Consider the following 24742-nt stretch of genomic DNA (forward strand, 5'->3'; position numbering starts at 1 on the left):
GAGACTGACCCTAGACTCTCTAAACCCATCCTTAAGGGTGTAGCAAGAATGAGGTAAACCAAAGAGGCACATTTGAAAAAGCAAAAAGAAAAGGTTTTAAATATTAGAGCAAACTTTACTCTTTCCTGATTAGAAGAGTCATTTTCATGCCAACATACTCGGGTTCTGCTAGGAGCTTTGGCAAAAATAGAGAAGGGCATGGCATGACCTCAGGAAGCTTAAGGTCAGGTCGACAGGATGGACTGGATGTGTAACTAACCAGCCAGGGTGCTAAGTCAAAGAAATCAAGGGGATAACTATGAGTTATTTGTAGAACTACAGTGGGAGAATGGATTGCTTGGACATACAATTCCTCTTTATTATTGAATCCTCACTATGTAGCAAGAACAATTAATGGCTTAAATATTAGTGAATAACACACTCAGAGTGAGGTGATGCAGTTCACAGGACTATCAGTGAAGTTACCATCATACTTGCCTTTCTCTTTTTTTCCTAAAAGAATGTGCAGTGTGTACAGACAAGAAACTAACAGACCCACTGCTTTCTTATATTTTACAGTCTAAGAAGTCAATTTAATATACGTGTAATAGTGTTAACATATTTCTCCTTTGCTGGCCTCTGTTGCAGAGAGATGCATGGCCCTGCCAATGCAGTGTTTATGGGGGAGCTACCATTGATCAAGTGCCGCTATGTGCCAGGCATTGTCATGGGCACATGGATGTATTTCATCTTATGTACTCATCACAGCAGTCCTATAAATAATTGTTACTATCTCCATTTTACAGATGAGAAAATTGGATTTTAGAGAGGGTAAGTAATGTGTTGAAGATCACATAGCTAATAAATAGCAAAGCGGGAATTTTAACCAGACGTGAAGACCCTAGTCTCCATGTTCTTCTCCCTTATCCCATTGCTAAAGCATGATGCTTTGGAGAATAGAGAAAGAAAGCAATCATCTCAACCACCAAAGGAGGAGAGATCTTTTACAGAAGAGTGAAGAGGAGGGAGTATGATTTTGAGGATCTGCAGACAGAAGAAAGCAAGAAAGAGGAAAGAATGTGTGGCACTCAGAGGCACAGAAACTATGAATGACTATACACCTGTCTTCTGTCTAATTCTGCCAACTCCCTGGGCCAGAGCAGGGCCTGAGAATAATGATGAGTGCATGTGTGTGGGCTTGTCCCTTTCCTTCTATAAACTGAAGCAGAATAGGTTTGAGTTAGAACACACCTTTGTGCACATTGTGACTTTGGTAGTGAGACCAGAGGCAATGAACATACCATGTAACTAGGCTGGGTTAAAAGGAAAAAGAAACAGACCAGCTTGGGATCTTTACATATGCAACATATGTCCTTATGCTCAGGTTAGATGATAAGTTTTGCTTGCTTGCTATTTCAGTAACAAAGTGTTTCTATTCAAGGAAAACAGCTTCAATATTTAATAGGGGATGCTATCTTTTATTAAAAACCTTAGCAACAACAACGAAATAAACAACCAAAACAAAAACTTGAACACAGAAGGGATCTTAAAGTATTTGTTATCAGACAACAGTCACAAAACTGCTTGTGAACTCTGTGATTAGGTAAGAATTTTTTTTTTGTAATTAAGAAATTAAAGAGGGAAGATAAGAGAATCTTTGCTTCTGTATGAGTGAGGACATAACTCATGCCAAACCTCTGAATTCTTATCACTTCCCAGGATACCCATTTATCATGGTCATCTATCTGTTTCTCAGACCAGTGAGAGGAAAACATCAAAAAGCTTAAGCAATCTTGATCTGCTGAAGAAACTCTGATATTGGGCATGACCCTTCAAAAGGCATCAGCATCAAACAGAAGCTATGTCAACTCCCCACATGGCAAGCAGTTATAATGCTAAAGATTAAAGACTTGATGTTACAGGGGAAATAGGAAAAGCTATGTTTAAAAAATAAAAGATAATTTTCCTCTTTTTTCTGAGCTCCTTTCATGATTGTTCTCTGGAACTTACTTCATATAGAATTGCTTGGTAGCAGTTTTCTGACAGAAAAAGCTTAAGGAATGAATATGTTGCCGAAAATTTAAACAATTATTTGTGCTGTTTTATCCAGGATCTCAAAGCCTATCTTTCTCCCTGAAATGCTAAAATTCAAAAGCACCAGAATGAGAAAGAAACGTGAAACTTGGTTGGTAGAAACATGTGGAATAGGATTCAACATGGCATCATCTGATGCATCATCATAAAATTTCAAAACCTCCAACGAGTCATATTGTCGATGCATTTTACAGAAACTGACGGGCTAAGTCACTGGGATTCTCAACTTTTATGACAGGGAGAACCTATCTGAGGTGTAACCATCATCTATGTATCACGCCGAGTAAAGAGGAATTGACAAACCACATTTGAGCTCTTGCTAACAAAGGATGTTCTGCACCATTATCTGGGAAGTCCGATGATGTCCACAGAGCTGCCCTTAGCAGAGATTATTAAGATCTTCTCGCTCTGCTAGCCTGTGGAGGAACTCTCATCCTATAGCGAGAGATGGCAGGCACAGCCTCACAAGTGGGGGTGCTGGGGCTTGGCAGCAGTATAGCCCAGCTGTGTTTGCAGGGCTCGCTGGAAAGAAGCATAGCCTTCTGTGGATAAGACCCGGAGGAGCTGAGACTATGTCTTGACTAAGTGCACAAAAAGATGAACAGTTTGAAACAGAAAGCAGCGAGACTAAACCTTGGAGGACACAAAGGAAGATCCCAGATGAATCAGACCAACCTGAAACTTAGTCACACTAGGTGAAGGTTCATTGCAGGTTCTTTCATGGGGAGAAAAGGGAATCTGGCATCAACACCTCTGTACATTTTTTTTTTAAATAAAATTCAGGGATTGAACCCATGCCCCCTGCAGTGGAAGCACAGTGTCTTAACCCCCTGGACCAGGAGAGAATTCCCTCTGTATCTTTATTTAGAGCATGGGGTCTATACCTGAGATGTATGAACCCTGAGGTTTCCTGGATGGCCTCAGGGGGACCAGGAAACATTATAGTTGTTTGAAAAATTTGTGATGATGTTGTATAAATGGGTTTTTTCTCCTGAGAAAGCAATTTTCCAATGCGTCTAGAACCCAAAAAAGGTTGCCCACTGCTTGGTTCCCTGGTGGCTCAGCTGGTGAAGAATCTGCCTGCAATGTGGGAGACATGGATTCGATCCCTGGGTTGGGAAGATCCCCCGGAGAAGGGAATGGCTACCCACCCCAGTACTGTGGCCTGGAGAATTCTATGGACTGTATCGTCCGTGGGTTCAAGAAGAGTTGGACACAACTGAGCAACTTTCACTTAATACTTATGTATATACAGGCAACAACACTGCTCTTACGCAGGCTGAGTTAGCCATAACACAATAATCATTCTCTTATCAATCACAATAATCATTACTATCTTAGTTTTCATAGTCTTGAATTTAAAGACTCTTCTAAGATTTTCCACATTGTTATATGAAATAGGGGAAACTGGGTTTTTATGGGCAACAACAGTTCTATTCTCAGTGTGGACAAAACTAGAGAAGCAGCTTGCTACTAAACCTAAAAAAAAGTCTGATTCCACCTGGATATGTAACAGTTACAGCCAAAGCTTGAAAACTCAGATGCCCATAGGCAGCCTACAGAGGGTCAAGCCAGAAGGTAATAAAAGGCAGTGAAAACACCCTTTCTCTTGGGAGACTATGAGGAACTGTGTAGCACATGCCAGGGGCAGCCAAGACTCAGGTCCAGAGGTTACCATGATGGGATGCATGTCCAGTATTGCCAGATCTTCCAGATTTTCAAGAAAATCTAGAGACGTGAAATTTTAACAAAAATTTCTGTTACCTTAAGGATATCCAATGAGAGCTTTATTAAGATGTACGGATCTTTATTTGATGAATAGCAGCATATGCGGGTGTGCTCAGTCGTGTCTGATGCTTTGCGACCCCATGGACTATAGCCCACCAGGCTCCTCTGTCCATGGGATTCTCCAGGCAAGAATACTGGAGTGGGTAGCCATTTCCTCCTTCAGGGATCACCCCAACCCAGGGACTGAATCTGCATCTCCTGCATTGGCCAGTGGCTTCTTTACCACTGAGCCACCTGAGAAGCCCCCAGACACACCCAGGAGACATCTATTCTCCCAAGCCCAGTGTCTAATGAGCAACGTTAGAGGAGACCTTTAGGGATCATATGAGGTTTACAATAAGTTCTTGCAGAAATTCAGTGCTTAGGAAAAGGCTGATTTCACAGCTGACTTATTTGTAATCCCTTTGTATTCGTTCCAGCCTGAAGAGTCAAAGTGTGTTTAGAAAGAAGTGTTAGTTGCTCAGTCATGTCCCACTCTTCGAAACTCCATGGACTGCAGCCTGCCAGACTCCTCCGCCCATGGAATTTTCCAGGCAAGAATACTGGTGTGGGTTGTTATTCCCTTCTCCAGGGGATCTTCATGACCCAAGATTCGAACCGGGGTCTCCTGAACTGCAGGCAGACTCTTTACCATCTGAGCCACCAGGGAAGCCCTGGTGAGTTTAGTGTATTGTAAAAGGCTTCTCTTTATGGAAGGAAAAAAGGCATTATTTTATATGTACTGTGACTCTGTTCTTAAGGATACTCACACGTGGCCATTGTGAGGGCCATGCCCAAGAGAAGGATACTATATTTTTTTGTGTGTGTGTGAACTGACCAAATATTTTGTCCATTTTTAAATTCCAATCAGGCTACTAAATGTCCTCTTCTTACCCTGGCCTGTAGAAAGAGTGGTCACCCTGTACTGTCAGGGCAACACCAAGAGAGATGGCAAACATAAAATGTTCACAAAATGTGGCTCAGAGTTGCCCAGTAGCCAGCCACAAATAGCAATGGTGGGCAAAACAGGGAGATGCTGGTAAATGAAATCTTTGTTCTTTTAGAATTTGCAATTGACTTGTCACCCAAGGAAACTTTAGTAGAATCGGATTATGTTGCTGGTATCTGAGGACAAGACATAATACTCAATTCGGGAGTTAAAGTGAGAAAAGTGGCTTCCAGCATTAAAGACAAGGAGACACCTTCTTTGACCTCTAACAGTGTCAGATCTTAGTCACTCTGATGGCCTTTATGGTGTATTAAGTTGGCTAAGCTACGGATTCCATTTATTCAATCAAATACTAATCTAGGTGTTGCTCAGAAGTTAATTTTGAAGATGTGATTGAAGTTCATAATCAGTGGTCTCTTAAGAGAGATCATCCTAGTTAATCTGAGTGGTGTGATTCAGTCAATTGAAAGGTCTCAAGAATAGAGCTGAGGATTTCCTGAAGTAGAAGAAATCACCTCTGTGGAGAGGAGTTGCCCTTCCAGATGGCCCACCCTGTGGATTTTAGACTTGCCTAGCCAGTTCTGACTATTGTATAAACCAATTCTTTGCAATAACTCTCTTAATATAGACTTCTACTGGTACTGCTTTTCTAGTTGACCTCTGGCTGATAGAGTCAGTCCTCTTGGACTGTGTAGCCTTGGCTTCATTTTTCATAAAAATGTCTTAGGCCACAAAATTTTTAAAAAACAGACTAGTTTAAAATTTTTTCTTTTAAGCAAAATATAGTTGAATAAGAAAAACTTAAATAAATTGTGCCTTAGTAGAGTCAATAACCTTTTTGAATTTTTGTGACTAGTGACCTATTTGTACTTATTTACACTAGTACTTTGGCCACTTCATGCGAAGAGCTGACTCATTGGAAAAGACCCTGATGCTGGGAGGGATTTGGGGCAGGAGGAGAAGGGGATGACAGAGGATGAGATGGCTGGATGGCATCACCGACTCGATGGACATGAGTTTAAGTAAACTCCGGGAGTTGGTGATGGACAGGGAGGCCTGGCGTGCTGTGATTCATGGGGTCACAAAGAGTCGGACACAACTGAGCAACTGAACTGAACTGAACACTAATTTTGTGTTTTCTGTTGACATTTGTTTATTTTTTAACTTTCTTCCCCTCCCCCCCCTTTTTTCTGCATTTTATTGGATTGTTAAATAATTAAAAAAATTCTATTTTTTTTTGTTTGTTTGTTTGAAAACTGTATGATGACTCTACCTTCTTTTAGTGATCACTATTATTTTATATCTCTTTTTATTCATATTTTTAGTAACAAAACATAAAGCTATTCATTATTTAATAGCCTTTCCCTAAACATGCTATGGAACTTACTAGGCTTTAAATATCATCATACAATACCAAACAAAATATTATTTTTTCTAGAGTTTTTGTTTTATTATTTTTATATATGCTAACATTTGTTTTCATTAGTTTCCACAGTAAACTGTTAATTCTTTTCCCTATATGTGAATGAATGAACCATCTTGGCCTTGAATTTAACTGTTTACTATAGACTTTTTAATATTTGACATGATCTCAACTGTTAAAATTCTGAAGATATGTCTTAAACAGTGTAACCCAGAAATGCTCTAAAATTTCACAAAATACAACCAAAAGATGAGTAAAATAGAATCATAAGCTTAATTCATTACATTTTCCAAGGGGCATGCTGTCCCTTTTCATGAATTTCTAGAATTTTGTACCATAGAATCAGAAAAGAATAGGCACCACAAATGGCTTCAAGATATCTGGAAGCAATAGGTTAATGTTTAGAGGTATTAGATAAAATTTTAATATAACTTAGATATGGAGTTACAGATTATATAGTACTAAGACAGTATCTAATATGCAAAAAAGTTCATTTTCCTTAAAACATTTTTTTACAGAGGCATAAAATTGTTCTTTAATTAAGAGTCAAATTTTTAAACCACTACTAATTAAACCAATGTTGTTATTGAGAAAGGTTACAGATCTCAATCCATTGATTCACACGAAGTAATAGCCATTATTACACTGATTTCAAACCTTCTGGGAAAGCAGAACACAAACCCTGAACTTAAATAAGGTTCAGAGTTGTTCTAAAAATGGTGTAAGCCAATATTTAATCAATCAGAACAAATCTGTTTTTGTATAAAAATTTAAACACACAAAATGAACACCTTGAGACACTTTGGGAATATATGTAAGCAAAGAATTTCCAAATAAACACAGCCCACGCTTATGAGTGAAGCCCTCCGCTGTTGTGGGCGGCAGAGGAGCAGCGCAGTGTAGACAAAGCGTGATAGGGACATAGATCACAGTAATAACATTTGCAATAAACAATAACAGAACAAAGCAGACATCTATAAGAATCCCACCAGGAATTTACGTTGTCCATAATTTTTCTTTACATTTGAGAAACTATGGCAGGAAGGGCCATTACATTCAATGGCACCAATTAATTTCTGCAACTTTTAATGACATCTTTCTGAGTAAAAACCTCACATAATGCCCTAAGCACATGATTGATAGCAGCTTGTGTTTGATTTGTACTGGATTCCTGAATTTTTTTTTAGTATTTTTAAAGAGTCCCTCTGCAGCCAATCAAGCAATCAACATGAAATACTCAGATTCTCTCAAGAAAAGAACAGGAAGAAAGAAAAGACAATGCGGCTTCTTTCCTGGGCCAACAGATGACTACTGATGTTAATTAAGTAGTTTTCAGGCTGATGGATTATAGAGATTTTTATTCCAAAAAAAAAAAAAAGACAAAGCCATTTAATTTTTGCTTTATTCAGGATATCAGAGTATAACATACTCTTAAATATAACACACAATTTTCCTTTATTGACTTCCCTAGACTTTAGCAAAAAGTATTTCTTACTATCCTAGAAAATATTCCAAGTTTGTAATATCAATGAAAGGATTTAAACTGAACAAACAGGACCACACAAGAACTCACATATGCTTTTAGTGGGCATGATCATGGGAAATGAATCCTTGATTAGTATGGGGGTGGCTAGAACTTCTCTTTCCTTTAACCATGAAAGCTCCAGTCAAAATCTGGTTGAGTTTAAAAAATAATCTAAGATAGTGAGCATATCTAGCAGTGTGCTGGTAAGCTCAAGGGTCCTATTCACAAGTTATGTGTTCTTTAGAAGGGTCTTCTGAAGGAGAAATAGAGAAACCTATAAGAAGCAACATAACATGTGTGCAAGTGACAACCTGCAAAGCAAGTACGGCTTGATGAAGACCAAGTACTGCTCAGAACCATTTATCAGTGATGACCATGAAGGGAATATGGAGTGTCTAGGAGGAACAGAACATGCATTTATTTCATAAATGATCGTTGTCTCTTTCAGTCTAAACACTGAGACAAGTTTGAGATTCCCAGGCGGCGCTAGTGGTAAAGAACCCACCTGCCAATGCAGGAGGTGCAAGAGACCTGGGTTTGGTCCCTAGGTCAGGAAGACCCTCTGGAATAGAAAATGGCAATCCACTCCAGTATTCTCACCTGGAGAATCCTATGGACAGAGGAGCCTGGCTGGCAAAGAGTTGGACATGACTAAGTGATTGAGAACACACAATGAGACGAGTTTAGAAAGGCTAAGTGACTTCGCCAAGGGCACAGAGAAGATAGTACAGAGCCGGGCTCATCCAACTTGCTCTAAAATTGTAACTTGCAAATAATATGTTTTATCATGCCATGGAAATAACAGAAACAAAAGGACATTGGATTTCATGATTCAGTGACTTAAAATGAAAATTAGTGTAAAAGCCTGCTATTAATTGGTGGTTTAGATATTTCTAAACTATTTCAACCATAGATATTAATCATATCCGAAAATCATAATTCTTGTTCAAGGAATTCTACCTAATTGCAAGCAGTCTTATGTTCATGGGTAAGGAATAATCAGTGCCTAGATACTTGGGGAATAAATGTACTCAGGCCTTTAAATTTCTATAACTTTCCTGTAATTATCCATGGTTCCTGGTATGTTTACTAACCAAGAATTCCCAATAACCCAGCAGTCACTCAAATCCCACAACCTCTGCTAACAAATAGGGTTTCAATGACAGAGAGCTAGATGAAAGATGATAAAATTCAGATTTTTCCATGACCACTAATATTGTCATGAAAGAGTTCTGTGGTTTTATACCAGAGCAAGCCACAGGCTAAGTTCTGATGTGTGCCTTATGTAATCTTTCTTTCAATCCACAGAAAGTTACATAAAATGGAATAATTTTTTTCTAATTAATGGACTCATCCAGTTTTATTTTCTATATTTCTTTTAAGTAAAAGTACAAGGTTACTGCCAAACTCTTCTAAAATGTTACCCCTAAAGATAACTGCTGAGGATTATTGCATATTAATGGAGATCCAAGAACTGGAAGTGCCCTCAGAGGAAATAAACTCTAATATCCTCATTGTTTTTTTTAACAAATCTAGAAACAGAAGCACTGAAAGTACTTGCCCAACACCACTGAGGAGTAAAGCCAGGGTTAGAACCCTAGTAACCAGATGCCTAATAAAATACAGTGATGCTCCCTGATTATTCTTTTTGTAACATCAAAATCAGAGTAACAAGAAATAGAGCATTGCACTGTGTTCCCAAAAACATTCGGTGAGCCCTGTTAGAGACTGGCATATTCTTTTGCCTTCCCTTTTTAAGAAGACACAAATTAAACCTTGCCCAGAAAGATCAAGACCAAACATATACTCCCCCAAGTATATGTGTTAGCATTCTGAACACTCAATATTGGTCATTGTTATTCTTCTCAGCAGAGGCTAAGAGTCTTATTAATTGCCATGTACCTTTTGTTCCCTGTAAAACAAAATGTACTCCTTGTATATGAAAAGATAATTTCCTTATTCAATTAAGGAAAGGAGAAGTGGTCAAGAGTGTTGGGAAAAATAAATGAGAGAGAAAAGAGGCAAAACAGGAAAAGAGGATGGAAGCAAGTGAGGTATTTAAAGTACTGTGGAACCACTGCCCACCATTGGTATGGCTACTTTAAAAGCGGGGAAAAAAAAAAAGGAAATAACAAACGTTGGCCAGGATATGGAAATATTGGAAACGTTGTGAACAGTTGGTGGGGATATAAAATGGTATAGCATCTGTGGATAACTATATGACAATTTTTTTTTAAAAAAGCAAACATAGAATTATAATATGACCCAACAATTCCACTGCTGGGTATATACCCAAAGAAGGGAAAGCAGGGACTTGAACAGCTATCTGTAGAGTCACTGAAGCACTGTTTACAAGACCCAAAAGATGGAGGCAAGTCAAGGGTCCATTGATGGATAAAACAAATGAATTCACATACAATGGGATATCACAAACATACAAATATAAGTACATATGTATACACATACAATGGAATATTACTCAGCCTTAAGAAGAAAGGAAATTCCAACACATGCTATAGGACAGATGAACCTCGAAGACACTGTACCAAATGAAATACGCCAGTCACCAAAAAATAAAATTATAAGTTATTTCACTTATATTTTACTTAGAGTAGTCAAATTCATGGAGGCAGAAAGTAGAATAGTGGTTGCCAGGGCCAGGTGGGAGGGAAGAATAGAGAGTTGTTGTTTAATGGATACACAGTGTAAGCTGGAAAAGGTGAAAAAACTCTGGTGGTGGTTGCATAGCAATGTGAATGCGCTTAATGCCATGGAACTGTACATTCACAAATGGTTCAAGTGGTAAAGTTTTTTTCATATTTATTAATCTATTTATATCGGAGTATAGTTGTTTTACACTGCTGTGCCAGTTTCTGCTATACACAAAGTGAGTCAGCCATTTGTATACATATATCCCCCCCCACCCTTCTGGATTTCCTGCCCATTTAGGTCACCACACAGCACGGGGCAGAGTTCCCTGCGTGCTGCAGTGGGTTCTCGTTAGTTATCTGTTTTATTCACAGGAGTGTATATATGTCAATCCCAATCTCCCAGTTCATCCACCCTTCACTCTTCCCCCTTGGTATCCACATGTTTGTTTTCTATGTCTGTGTCTTTATTTCTGCTTTGCAAATAAGATCATTCAATACCTAAAATGGGAAATTTTCTGTTATGTATATTTTATCACAATTAAAAAAAAAAAAAAAACAGAGTCCTAGGAGAAAGTTATAAAAGGCAAAAATATAAATGAGCCTTAAACTTCAGTATGCACTTAAAAAAAAAATCCCTCTGAAGTAACAGGCATTATTTTTAGCAAAGGTAATTCTTTTTGTTTCTAAAACAAGCAACTGCTTTTCAAAGGCAAGGGATCTGAGGGCAATTCCACTTTCTTTCCCCACAGACAGTGTTTAAAGGCAGGTAAACTAGTGCATTCTTTCTGTCTGAGAAAAGGTATCACAGATTTCAGAAGTATACACTCTATGGAGTCAATGCTTTTTTCCCTTGTGCAGCGCAATATTTCCTTTGATTATTCCTATTGGAAAATAAATAGCCACGTCTTTATTTTTGCAATACTCTTTCTGATCGATCCAACAGCAGCAGCAATGAAATATTTATTCTTTCTACTCCTTTACAGTTTGTTTTTCTTTAATTACAGGAAATTCTCATTATAAATATGCTCTGTGTTATCAGGCAGCATCAGCTATTGGACACTTAGCCTGGCTGCCAAGTTTATTTTAGTCTTTACAGCTCCTACCTTGCAAGGATGTTTCAACTTCTCCCATATCCTTTTACAGACTGGATAATGGCCAAACTGCAAAGGATCATTACTTATTAAATGATAGAATAGCTTCCCAAGAGCATAGGTGATACGAGGCAACTCATTTAAGATATGTAAAGTGGTGTTCATTTTTATTGGCAAAAAATAAAGTATCTTGAGATGAATGTTTACTTAATTACCACTGCAAGAATATCATATTATTATTACTCTCAGAGATTCTGGGAAGCTGCTACTGTGTGCTAGATCATTATCCCATACTGTTGTGACACAAAGGGTGGACAGATATGTTTCTGGCCCGAAAGGATCTATTAGAGGTTAGATCCCTGGGTCAGGAAGATCCTCTAGAGAAGGGCATGGCAACCCACTCCAGCATTCTTGCCTGGAGAATCCCATGGACAGAAGAGCCTGGTGGGCTACAGTCCATGGGGTCACAAAAAGTCGGACAAGACTGAGCAACTAACACACACACACACACACACACACGGATAGGTCTTGGTTAACTTACTTTATACAGTTTTGTGATTGAAGTTGTTTAGGAGAAGTTCTGCTCCCAATATTGCCAGAAAATGTACCTGTTTTATGAAGATCTTTTGGAGAACCACATCACTTAGCTTACTGTCTACATTAAAATGAGTTCACTGTTCCATTGTTGTCAACAGCATAACTTTACTATTTCAAGAGTCTCTTGCCCAAGTGAATAACTGGGTTGTTATAAAAATTTCCCAAAAGATCTGTCAACTCTTCAATCAGAAGCATTAACAGGCAGTTCATATCCCAAGGCTCTTTGAGTCTTTGCCCAAGGATGCTTGCCATTTTCACCAATCCTAAACAATTATAAAATGATCCTTCACGAGTCCTACTCAAGTCCAGGCTTTAAAAGACCATCCTTGAACCCAGACTTCAAAATTCTAACAAGTCAGAACTTGCCCTTCCCTCAAGTCTACATTAGTCACAATAGCTGAAAGATGAAAAAATAACAATCAGTTCAGTCCAGTTCAGTTCAGTCGCTCAGTCGTGTCCGACTCTTTGCGACCCCATGAAAATAACAATACCGCCCCTCAAATATACATAATGGAAGGATGGATAAACAAAATATGGTATATTCATACCCTGAAATACTGTTTAGTCATAAAAAAAATCAAAGTATTGATATATGCTACAATGTGGATAAACTTTAAAAACTCTATGCTAAGTGAAAGAAGTCAGACAGAAGGTTGCATGTTGTATGGCTCCATTTATATGAAATATCCAGGATAGGTGAACCCATAGATACAGAAAAAAGATTAGTGGTTGTCAGAGATTTTGAGGTGTGGAAGGGGAATGAGGAAGGGCTGCTTAAGAGGTATGAGTCCTCCCCAGGGGGTGAGTAAATGCTTTGGAACTAGGCAGAGGTGATGAACACACAGCATTGTACACTTTAAAAGGTAGATTTTATTTTATGTGACTTCACCTCAATTAAATATTTTTAAGTCTATGGAGTTGATGGTTTCTCCTACCTTGATAAGAAATAAAACTCCTTTGTAGTAACAGTTTGTTCTAATGGTGTTTGGGGAGCCAGCATTCAACAGGCATAATTTAAATCAGAGACCATAATCCTCATTGGCGTTTGAAAACAGATCTCACTCCCCTTGTTTGTGATCTTCAATGACTCCCAAATTTGGAGTTCAACTTCCCCTCAGTTTTCTCTCCCTGTGAGTAAATGGCCCCCTTTTGGTCACAATGTTTTATCCTCCTACTTTAAAGTAATCTTTAAGATGTCATTGATTTTGAGGCACTCATTTGCAAATTCTAACCTCGGTATGGTTAGTTCTAAATCACTAAAATACAGTCTGCTTTTCATTATGATGTCTTAATCCTTAAAAATTAAAGTATACATATCCATTTTTGGTTTGTCTTTGCTTGTTTGTAACCATTTTATAAACTGTTATATTTTTTTAAGTTATTCTGTTGAAACCACAGAGGCTCTCTAAAAACATCTGGTGCAAGGAGGTACATTATACTACATATTCAGTTGTACAAGTACAGGGTTGGAATAGCTGGGCATGGGTTAGTCTCCATTTGTTTTGTCCAAAGGCAAATAATGAGAGGTGTAATTGATGTTTTTTGAACTGTGGTGTTGGAGAAGACTCTTGAGAGTCCCTTGGACAGTAAGGAGATCCAAACAGTCCATCCTAAAGGAAATCAGTCCTGAATATTCATTGGAAGAACTGATGCTGAAGCTGAAGCTCCAATACTCTGGCCACCTGATGCAAAGAACTGACTCATTTGAAAAGACCCTAATGCTGGGAAAGATTGAAGGTGGGAGGAGATGGGGACAACAGAGGATGAGATGGTTGGATGGCATCACCGACTCAATGGACATGAGTTTGAGTAAGCTCTGGGAATTGGTGATGGACAGGGAAGCCTGGCGTGCTACAGTCCATGGGGTTGCAAAGAGTCGGACACGACTGAGCGACTGAACTGAACTGAAGCATATAGGAGATATTTCCCATTCCAGTCTCATTTGCCTGACTTTTTGTTTCTGTTTGAGTATGCCATTCCTGGGTTTGGGTGGACTCCGGGAGTTGGTGATGGACAGGGAGGCCTGGCGTGCTGCGGTCCATGGGGTCGCAAAGAGTCGGACACGACTGAGCAGTTGAACGGATACTGATACTTCCTGACTGACTCTTATTCCAATTTTTTCCTGATGGCTCCTCAACTTATAACTCCAGAACCAAGCTCTCTGAACAACCGTGGTGTGAAGATGCCCGCGCCTCTCGCTTCGTTGTTCTACTGTCCATTCCTTCCCACATTGCAAAATGTACTCGGATCTAAGCACATTGAAGTCATGGATTATTTGTATAAGTACGTGTCTGCTTTGTTCAAAGCCAATAGTTTCATCCTAAAGCCCAATTCAGTAGATTTATCTTCAACAATGACTGGGCTTTGATCACCCTAGAATAGGTGGTGTCGTGTGGTATGTAGCTGTCCTTTTCCAGGGCGCTTACCTTATCAGGATACATGTCTGTTGATTTGTGGGAAGCTGGCTGTTTTTCGTTCCTGACAAACCCCAGTGATTAAAATGTAGTGGCTTGCTCTCGTTCCCCTGATAAAGGTGACAGCTGCAGACTTTCCAGTGGTGGTGGATATCGTCCATGCAGATTGCTTTTTAATGAAAGCAATATATTATCTTACCTAGAGACCCTGAAGCCTCACCTTGTTAATGTATTCTAGCCTGGCACCACATTTATCTATAAATTAGTTGTATTAAACACACTCCTTACTATTTATCCAGGCTTTAAAGAGTTTTTCTAGTGAGAGGATTTTGCCTTCTTTCTTCACCTTAAGTATTGTTATACCCAATGACAACCCCACCAATATTTTAAAGTGCAGTTTTGTAAAAAAAAAAAAAAAAGAAAATCTCCCAAGCTGTAAAACTATTACAACTATACTCCATAACTTGATAATCTTTCACCACATTTTGCCACTAAAAGAAGAGTCAAAAGATGGAATTGTTTAGAGCTTGAGCCTTTCACTTGAGTCTCCTAAAAATCTGCAATAATTCTAAAAGCAGAGCTCACTAAGTAACATAATTAAACAAAGAGAAGAAAACAACTTAAAACTTAGTCTGTAAAGACTAAGTTTAAATTTTAAAATTTGAGATTTATAGGAACCCTCTTGCTCATATGTAGGAACATCAAAAGAAAATGCTGTCATAGTTTAAGACTCAAATAATCCCTTGACATGCGATCTGTTTTCCCTGTATCCCACACAGGGTGTATACCATCAGGTCGCTGGCGAGTGGGCCCAATTCTGCTGGGACTGAATGGCATCTATTGTCCTCTTGGAGGAAGACGCCACAGGGAGGTGCAAACTTCACGCTGTGGCTCTGGAAATAGTTACGGCACAGAGGCCTCGTAATGACCCATGAACCAAAATTGGAAACAAACAACTATTTTGCTGAATGTGTCCTCTCTGACCTAAACCCAATATTAAACTTTTTACAGAACTATAAATCAAATCCATTAAAAACAAAAAACCCAGTGAACCAGTCTGAACTGAATCCAAACCTACATATTTTCTAAAACAACTGAACTGTAACAAAACTAAAACATCAAAATATTCTCCAACCTGAATCGATATTTCATTTGGTTCAAGTCTCTGAACCATATTTTCTGTTTCAAGACAGAATTATTGTTGCTAACCATCCCTTTAAAGAGGAAATACAGAAGGGATGTTAATGCCATAGTTAGCACTGAGTATAAAGAAAAGAACTTTGCAAAATGTATGAAAAATATGCATTTTATAAATAAACAATCATTTAAAGCAAAGCAAGAAAAAACTGTCAAAAGAGGAAAATACAATAATCAAATTTGTGAACAACTAAGAAAACATAGGGAAACCAGTGCAGATCACCGTGAGGAAGCAGTAAATTTCATGTGGAATGAACTGATTCCATGGAATGGGAGAGGAAACAAGCAAGCAAATATACATTAAGAAGTGCTAACACCTGCTTATATTTTAGATCACAGGGAATTATTCATTTTAATTATAATTTTCCTTACTTTTTGGTCATTTTTGTTGATTATGAAAGGCAAGAGAAGTGAGTAGTAAATAGAAAAAAGTTGGGAAGTAACTTTTGGTCTGTATGAATAAGAAATGATAAAATTCAAAAATGTATTATTTGAACCTTTAAGTTATCTTAGAATAAAAATTTGGATGATTTTTGTAAGAAATTTATGTTTAAGAAAATGATTTCCTAACATCCAAATTTTGCAAATATTTTTTTGTGGTGTAGAAACATGAATATGTCTCTAAAAATAATGGAAACTTAATTGCAAATTGTATTTAGCTATGCTCTGGCATATTCATACATAAGAATGCATACAAACTATGCATAAAAAGTATGCATAAACACTAATCTAAAAAAGTCTAGCCTTTTATGAATAGCATATTATTAGGGAAATGATCACAGGGCATAGAATCTGCAGATTCATGACTTTTTCCAACAATCAATTAAGACAAGCTTCCTGAAAGGAATACTACCACATTCAAATTTTGTATCTCTTAGGGCTGCGATGAAAAGTGAAAAGTCTTCAAAAAAGTGAAAAGTGTTCAAATTCTTTTTTTTTTTTTTTTATTATTTTTTTTTCCAGTGGGTTATTTTCTATTTCTGGAAGTTTCTCTTAAAAAATAATCATGAATGTGAGAAGACTTACTCACAAGGATTATCTTTAATTACTATATAGCAGGAACTATTAACTAATCACCAATCCCCTCTCCTCATTTTCTAGGGCACACAGCTAACAAACATCCCCCAGATTGCCTTGTGGTTAGAGATGGAGGTTTAAGTTCCATCCCATGGAATGTGAACAGAAGTGATGTGTGATATGCGTCACTTTTGCCCTCACTGGTAATTATGCTCTTTTCCTTTCCATGATGACCTTGGAAGCATCATGTTAAAGATGATGGAGCCATAATATGGAAGGATATTTCATTCCTGAATCACCATTTGAAGGAAAGCTACCTGGTAACAGAAACACTGGTTTGCACTGCACATGAGCAATAAATAAGCACTATTGTGTGCAATCTGTTGAGGCTTAAAGGGTTTATTTCTTATACTGCTACTTTAATATGCAACTTTTTAAACAATGCCAAATAACTAGAAACAACCTAAGTACCTAGCAAAGTTTCAGTGACCATTCTAGTTGTTGGACATCGTTGATAATTTTAATTCCCCTTTTTGAACTGTTCTGGATAGTCTTTCTTTTCTACAATTTGTGCATAAAACATTTGTAATTAATGCCTAAAATTTATAATTTTGACATCATACAAATCAAGTTAAATGTGTATAATTTCATGGTGAATAGTGTTGATGGCATCCAGAAGTGATGGATATTTTCAATAGAAGGAGGAAAAATGCTGTAAGTAGTTGGAAAGAAGCAAAAAAATCCCTTTTTATTTTCCTCATAGTTTAGTTTTACTTAATTCAATGGAAAACTGGTGATTTTAAAAAGAGGAAATGTTATTGGTGGTTGACTCCTGAATTTAAATTGTCAAAAGTTTTTGTGTGTGTTGTGTGTGTATGTGAGAGAGAGAGAGACAGAGAGAGAAATATCTAGTCGGAATCAACTGGAGATGATCAAGCAAGTGACCTATGGCATGACTGGATTCTTAATACTCCTGAAAATCTTAGTGTATGGCTGCCTAGTTCTCCTAGAAAAATATAAAGAATCGTCTATTATTACATGACTACTACAAGGATAGAAGAGTACATTCAATTTTCTTTTATATATTTCATATTCAGAACTCTCTATGTATCAGTTATACACTCACTGCCCCCTTTCATGATGATCATTGTTTATATTATGCAAACAGCTTTGGGGCTTCTCATGTGGCACAGTGGTAAAGAATCTGCCTGCCAATTCAGGAGATGCAGCTTTGATCCCTGGGTCGGGAAGATCCTCTGTAGAAGGAAATGGCTACACACTCCAGTATTCTTGCCAGGATAATCCCATGGACAGAGGAGCCTGGTAGGCTACAGTCCATGAACTCGAGAAAGAGTCACAGGTGACAATATAAATGCAGGAGTCAACCACCAGTAACATTTTCTCTATTTAAAATCACCAGTCTTCCATTGAATAAAATAAAACTGAACTATGAGGAAAATAAAAAGGGATTTTTTGCTTCTTTTCAACTACTTACAGCATTTTATGAACATAAAATATTTTCTCCTTAGTGACTAAACAACAACAGCAACAACCAGGTTTAACTCATTTACTTTTCTTAAAATTTATTCACATGGTAGGCGCTGTCTTAACTGACTTGTACATAACCAGCTTAACTAGAATTATCATGTTTTCTTTCCACTGAAAAATCAACATTCTGATTGAAGTCGATTGCACTATGAGTGCATGGAATTAACCTATGATAATACCTTTGTTTATTTTCAAAATTACCAGTTGAGCTATAATCTAACCGAGGGTTGTTGGGTTTGAGATTTGATTTCTACCCTGCTTAGAAGCTATAAATTACCCTGTTACTGTCTCATGCATGCTGGCAGAGGACACAAAACTTGGGTCAGAGACAAAGCGCTCTTACCTGTGGCACAGTGAGCAACAGGCGCATCCGTGTATCTCCATTAGTTCCTCTTGTTTGCAAGGCTCACGAGGGCAATGTGATAGGCCCCGCTGAGGCAACACTGGGTATGCAGTTGGTTTGTGCTGCAGCTTAGGAACACTGGAGCTGGGAAATCTACCTCTTTATGATGAGCAGTAAGTAAGCCTGCTCGTTGCCCAGGGGGAGATGTTACCTCACCTCCCAAAGTTGTCGCATAAACAACCCTGAGTAAGGATTCCAGTGAAAGAGTAGTCAAAGTTTCGCAGTCTTGACACATGGTTCCTTTGAAAAATTGTCCTGAGATAAAATACAGACTGGCTCCACTTTTTCAATTAATTGTATTGTATTCTGCTTTTCCTCCTTTTCAGGAGCTGTTGATCATCATGTGGTACCTATTGATAACCTTCTTAGTGGTATAGAACTAGACGCTCACTCTATTTTCCAAAGTGTGTGTCTCAACAAAGAGGATGAGAGCTACATTATGTCCAGAACCATATTACCCAATTTTCTCAGGGACTTCCTTTCAGAAACCACTTTTTCTCTTTCAGAAAAAGAAACCAACACCTTTTCAAGCTGTTGCAACTATAACAATCTAGCTACCATGAGAGCCAGTTTCCAGTTTAGGAATCATCATGAGAAAACATCTGTGGACAATGTAACAATTTCTAGTCAGAAAGGCCAGGACAAATTAGGATGGAAGAGGGAATCTTAGTAGCTACAGTATGTCTCATAAGCCAATGATTTATGAGATGTTTTTACAGCATTTTTCATGAAGTACCAGCTGCTTTTGACTTTTTCACAAAAGTCAAAAGCTTAAGCTATTGCTTTTTCACAGACAGTGGATTTTGAAGTTCATTCTTACTCTGGATGCGACTGAAGCTTGGAATTGAGAAACGGGGATGTGGACGACCTCACGTGAAGGGTCCCAGGCCACAGCCATCCATATGACTGCTTTTCATGAGCACCTCAACTGTGGCAAAGATACTTTTATTTCATGAGTCTGGAGGACTCCTCATAGGGAAGTAGGCCCATAAACACAGTGGCCCATTCATGCTAATCAGGTTCAAAGATTTTGAAACTTAGCTAGTGGACTACAGAGAAGTGACTTGGAAACAGTTTACTCTCAATTTTTACTGAAAATACATCATGTTGAAAAGGACACGACCCCATCAAAGTTTGGAAAATTAGTGCTTTGACCTGAATTTTTATTATATTAAGAAACATTGGGACAGAAAAGGGCTTCATGAGAGGGAAAAAAATTGGCCATGACTTTTTCCTACAACCACAGAATTCCACAAAATGCATGCAAACAAACCCATGAAAGCTCTGACTAGGCCATTTATTTCTGCACCCAGAACACCAGTTCCTGCTTTGTAAACTCTAAACCTGTTTGGGCTCTCCTTTCTTCACCTCCTGTTTTTAGACAGTTCCTGTTGCATCCTGATAACCTGATTGACAAGAAAGACCTCCCAATGGGGAAAAACAAGAACCATTTTCAGATTTAGATTACCAGGGAAAAGAAAGAGATTATCAAAGATCTAAATAATGCAACCAATATCAAAACACCCTAGTAAATCATACTAACCCAGCTAAATTAGATAGCACTGTCCATATACAATTACACTGTTAGGCTCCCATGACAGTCTTTAAATGTGACATGTTATTTGACATGTTTGCAATTAGGGCTTAGGAAAAAAAATCAATTTTTTTCTACTCCACTTAAAATAAAAAATATACTGTTTCCTTGAAATGTACCTTTTTGAAAAAATTCAAGACAGACTAAAAAGTAATACCAGAACTAACATATCACAGCTGCATTATGAAGATAGACATTTAAAGTCCGAATTTAATAGATTTTATGAAAGGGCAGCACCTAGAAGTAATTACCGGCGCGTGGTATTTACTTCCACATCATCATCCTTACTCACTCTGCCCCTGAACTGTGAACAGACAGTCAGGTCCACGGTAACCGGTGGTCCTGGGTGAGCTTCGGAGCAGCTCTGTGAGAACTGCATGTGTTCTCGACCAGCCAGCGGGGCAAGCTCCTGCTTTTACCAAGACCCCGAGTAACATTCTGTGTCCCTCCACCTTCAGTGTCGGTTCCAAACTGCCCTAAATAATCCATATACATTGTGCATGCTCAGCTGCCTCACTGTGTCCTACTCTCTGCGACAACATGGACTGGCTGTAGCCCGCCAGGCTCCTCTATCCATGGAATTTTCCAGGCAAGAATACTGAAGTGGGTTGCCATGCCCTTCTCCAGGAGATCTTCCCCACCCAGGTACCAAATGTATGTCTCTTTCCTCTCCTGCGTTGGCAGGCGGGTTCTTTACCCCTGTACCACCTGGGAAGCCCTATATATGTTACACATGGATAAATATTCAAAGGTGAGATTCTTAACTGCATAAAATGCTTCCAACTTATCGTCACTCTTCCCTTCTCAAATCCCTTATCACTTCTTGTATCCTCTGGAAATATACCATAAACAGATAACATTTCTTCTCTTTCAAAAAGACATTCTGACCTTTACTATAGTGTGTCCCATCATCACAGATCAGATATATACATAATAGTAATAATAACAATAACAGCAATAATAACAGCAATGAAACAACATTATTTGTATAGTTTCTATGCACCAGACTCTGTTTTCAGTGGTTTACATGAATTGTTTCAGCTGACCTTCACAGTGACCCTATAGTTACTATTATTAATCACCAATAAATATATCTGCCATTATCAATACAGTAAGGGATCCCAGCTATAATTCTGAAGTCAATCATTATAATCCTTGTGTTAATAACAAAATCAATACAAGTAGGGGATTTATGATACTTAAACTTTGAGATGAATTTTGGGTAAAACAAACCAAGATTATTATAGGCAAAGGAATGGCCCTCCCCCAAAGACATACATGTTCTAATTCCCCAAACCTGTGAATATGTTACCTTACATGGCAAAAGGGTCATCGCAGATATGACTGAGTTAAGGATCTTGAGATAGGAAGGTGATCCTGCATCATCTGTTCAGGTGCCCCCAAATCATAAGTATCCTTACAAGAAGAGGGTGGAAGGGTCATGAGAACAGGAGGGAAACAGGAAGATGCTACGCTGCTGGCTTTGAAGGTGAAGGAAGCAGCCACAAGCTAAGGATTGTAGGTAACCTCTAGAAGCAGGAAAAGACAAAGGAACAGATTCTCCTCAACAGCCTCTAGAAGAAATATAGCCCTGCTGACACCTTGACTTTAGCCTGATGAAACCCATTTTGGAATTCTGACTTCCAGAACTGTAAGACAATAAAAGTGTTGCTTTAAGTTACTAAATTGGTGGCAATGCAGCAGCAATAGGAAACTAATTAAGCATGAATCCTATATTGTTTCATTAAGCAGTATGAAAAAATATGGTGCCCATGAGGAGGAGCTTGGAGGAATAAGAGAGTCTTTTTGGAGGCCAGTTGTGTGTGGTTTTTAGTTTGGCTGTTTCTTTGGTTGCCTGGGCTCTTTGTTGGGGCACACAGGCTTAGTTGCCCCATGGCATGTGCGATCTTAGTTCCCTGACCAGGGATTGAACCCTCATCCCTCACATTGGCAGGCGGATTCTCAACCACTGGACCACCAGGGAAGTCCTCCAGCAGAGTCTCTTTGGAGGAGCCAAAGAGCTCTGTGGGAGCTATTCACCCGTGAAGTTAGCGAAGGGGCCATCCACACTAGACCTCACTTCTGACACAAATGTAAGTCCAGGGAGTTCCCTAAACACAACTGTAAGCCTGGGGAGTTTGATAATCCTCCAGAAGGATTCGTAGAACTCCTGAGAGCGGTTATACTCAAGGTTATACTTTATGACAGGAAAAGGCACATTAAAATCGCCAAGGGAAGAAACACCAGGGAAGAGTTGGAATACCGAACGTGACACGCCATTGTTCTCATCCCGCTGAGCTGCAGACAGGCTCACTATTTCAGTACTGATCTGTGACAACACTGGTGTGTGGCACGGATGACGGCCTTGGCGGAGCTTTCACTGGGGCTCCATCAGGTAGGCTTGCCTGACTGACTGGTCACTTGCTCACACGGTTGATCTCAGTTTCCAAGGCCACTGATACCACTTTACTCACAAACTCCACTCTCTCTTCGTTCGGTCTTTCTGATCACTCCCAACTCTTCATACTATCTGGTGTGGCCAACCTCCACCCTAAATCACAATCTTAGACTTTGCGGCCTGACCTAAAAGCCCCAGGCAACCAAGATACTCCTACCACACATGCCCCTTACAAGGCCCCAGAGATTGCCTCTGAGAAGCTGACGCTTTCAGACTCTCTCTTTGGACAAAGCTAAATTCTTTACTACACACACACACACACCAAGCTGTGTTTAAAGGGTGAGGGGGAGTGTTCTTCTTGGAGCAAACAAAAGGAGATAAGACATAGAAAGCAGCTGAACAAAGGCAAAAATGTTTGTGGTATTTCTAAAGAACAAAATTAGCAATGGACTGCAGTTTGAATACAGGATACTGGGCACTTGGGAGGTGGGAGTCCTGAAGAAAACTGATTGCAAAGACCCTAATGCCAGATAAAGGGGTTTTGTATCAAGAGCCGGGGCACTTGGAAGACTTTCTGGCAGGGAGTGATATAAACAAAGAATCCTTTTGCAATGTAAATAGTCATCTCCCACTTTATGTTTTATGAGTTCATGCTTTTGTCTATTGAAGTGATTTTTTTAATGGGGCACTTTGTATTTATAAGGAAGGAAGAAATTCTCTTTTTCTGCAGTAATGCTGACAACAGAGTCAGAGTGTCTGAACAGACCAGACCAGGCTAAGTCCTAGAGCACAGGACTGAAACTCTGTGGCAGGACTAGGCCAGCAGGACTGCTTCCCCTGACTTCTTCTTATCATCTAGAAAATGAGGCATAACTAGAAAAAATCCCAGGGATGCCAAGGCAGAGCGGGCCTGAAAGTGGACTTCTGGCAAATAGCCCAATCTGCACATGGCTAGACTGAACAGTCTATCAGTGGCTAAGTCATGTCTGACTCTGTGACCCCATGGACTGTAACCCGCCAAATTCCTCTGTCCATGGGCTTCTCCAGGCAAGAATACTGGAGTGGGTTGCCCTTCCTTCTTTTGACTCAGGATCTTGCCAACCCAGGGATTGAACCCAGATCTCCTGCATTGTAGGCAGATTCTTTACCATTTGAGCCACAAGGGAAGTCAGATTTTTAAAAAACCTTATCTTAAACTTAGTTATTTGATCTTTATTTTACTCCCCACAGAGGTCATATGCTACAATGCTGGGCTTACCACGTGGCACTCTACTTGTCTGGAGAATTCCATGGACAGAGGAGCCTGGCGGGCTACAGCCCATGGGGTCATAAAGAGTCAGACAGGACTGAGTGACTAACATTTCACTTTCACTTTCACTTTGTGATGGTCAAGACCCAGAGATGATCAGAAACTCACTGTCTTAGCAGCTTACGCTGCTACAACAAAACTCACAGACTGCGTGACTTGAATAACAAGCATTTTTTTCTCATTATCTTACAGTCTGGGACATCCATGATCAAAGTGTGGGCAGATTCAGTTCTTGGTGAGGACCTTTCTCCTGGCTTGCAGACAACCACCTTCTTGCTCTATCCTCATATGGTATGGAGAGAGAGAGAGAGAGAGAGAGAAGAGAGACAGACAGAATGTCTCTTCCTCTTCTAATGAGGGCACTAATTCCATCATGGGGTCCCCACCCTCATGATCTCATTGAACACTAATTACCTCCCAACAGCTTATCTCCTAACACCATCACAATGAGGGGTTAGGACTTCTACACATGAATTTGGAACGGACACAACTAATCCATAACACTCACCATTTTTCTCCAGTCAGCTTAGAAGTGTCCATGGGGGTTTCCCACACAAATGAACACTATTTTCTGTCATTTACTTTTCACAACAGGCTTGTTTCTACACAAAAGCTAACTTACGGGCAACTTCCAATTGAGAAAATTACATTATGTGCTTCCTATAGAAAGGACTGCAGGATTTCAATGCCTAAGAACATACCTAAATACTTGATTCATCTTCTATACAATATTATGCATATCTTCCTTCTAATTTTAACCTGTAAAATAAGAAGAGCAATACTTTT

Source organism: Cervus elaphus, chromosome 9 (assembly GCF_910594005.1).
Source record: "Cervus elaphus chromosome 9, mCerEla1.1, whole genome shotgun sequence".
In the NCBI taxonomy this organism is placed as follows: domain Eukaryota; kingdom Metazoa; phylum Chordata; class Mammalia; order Artiodactyla; family Cervidae; genus Cervus; species Cervus elaphus.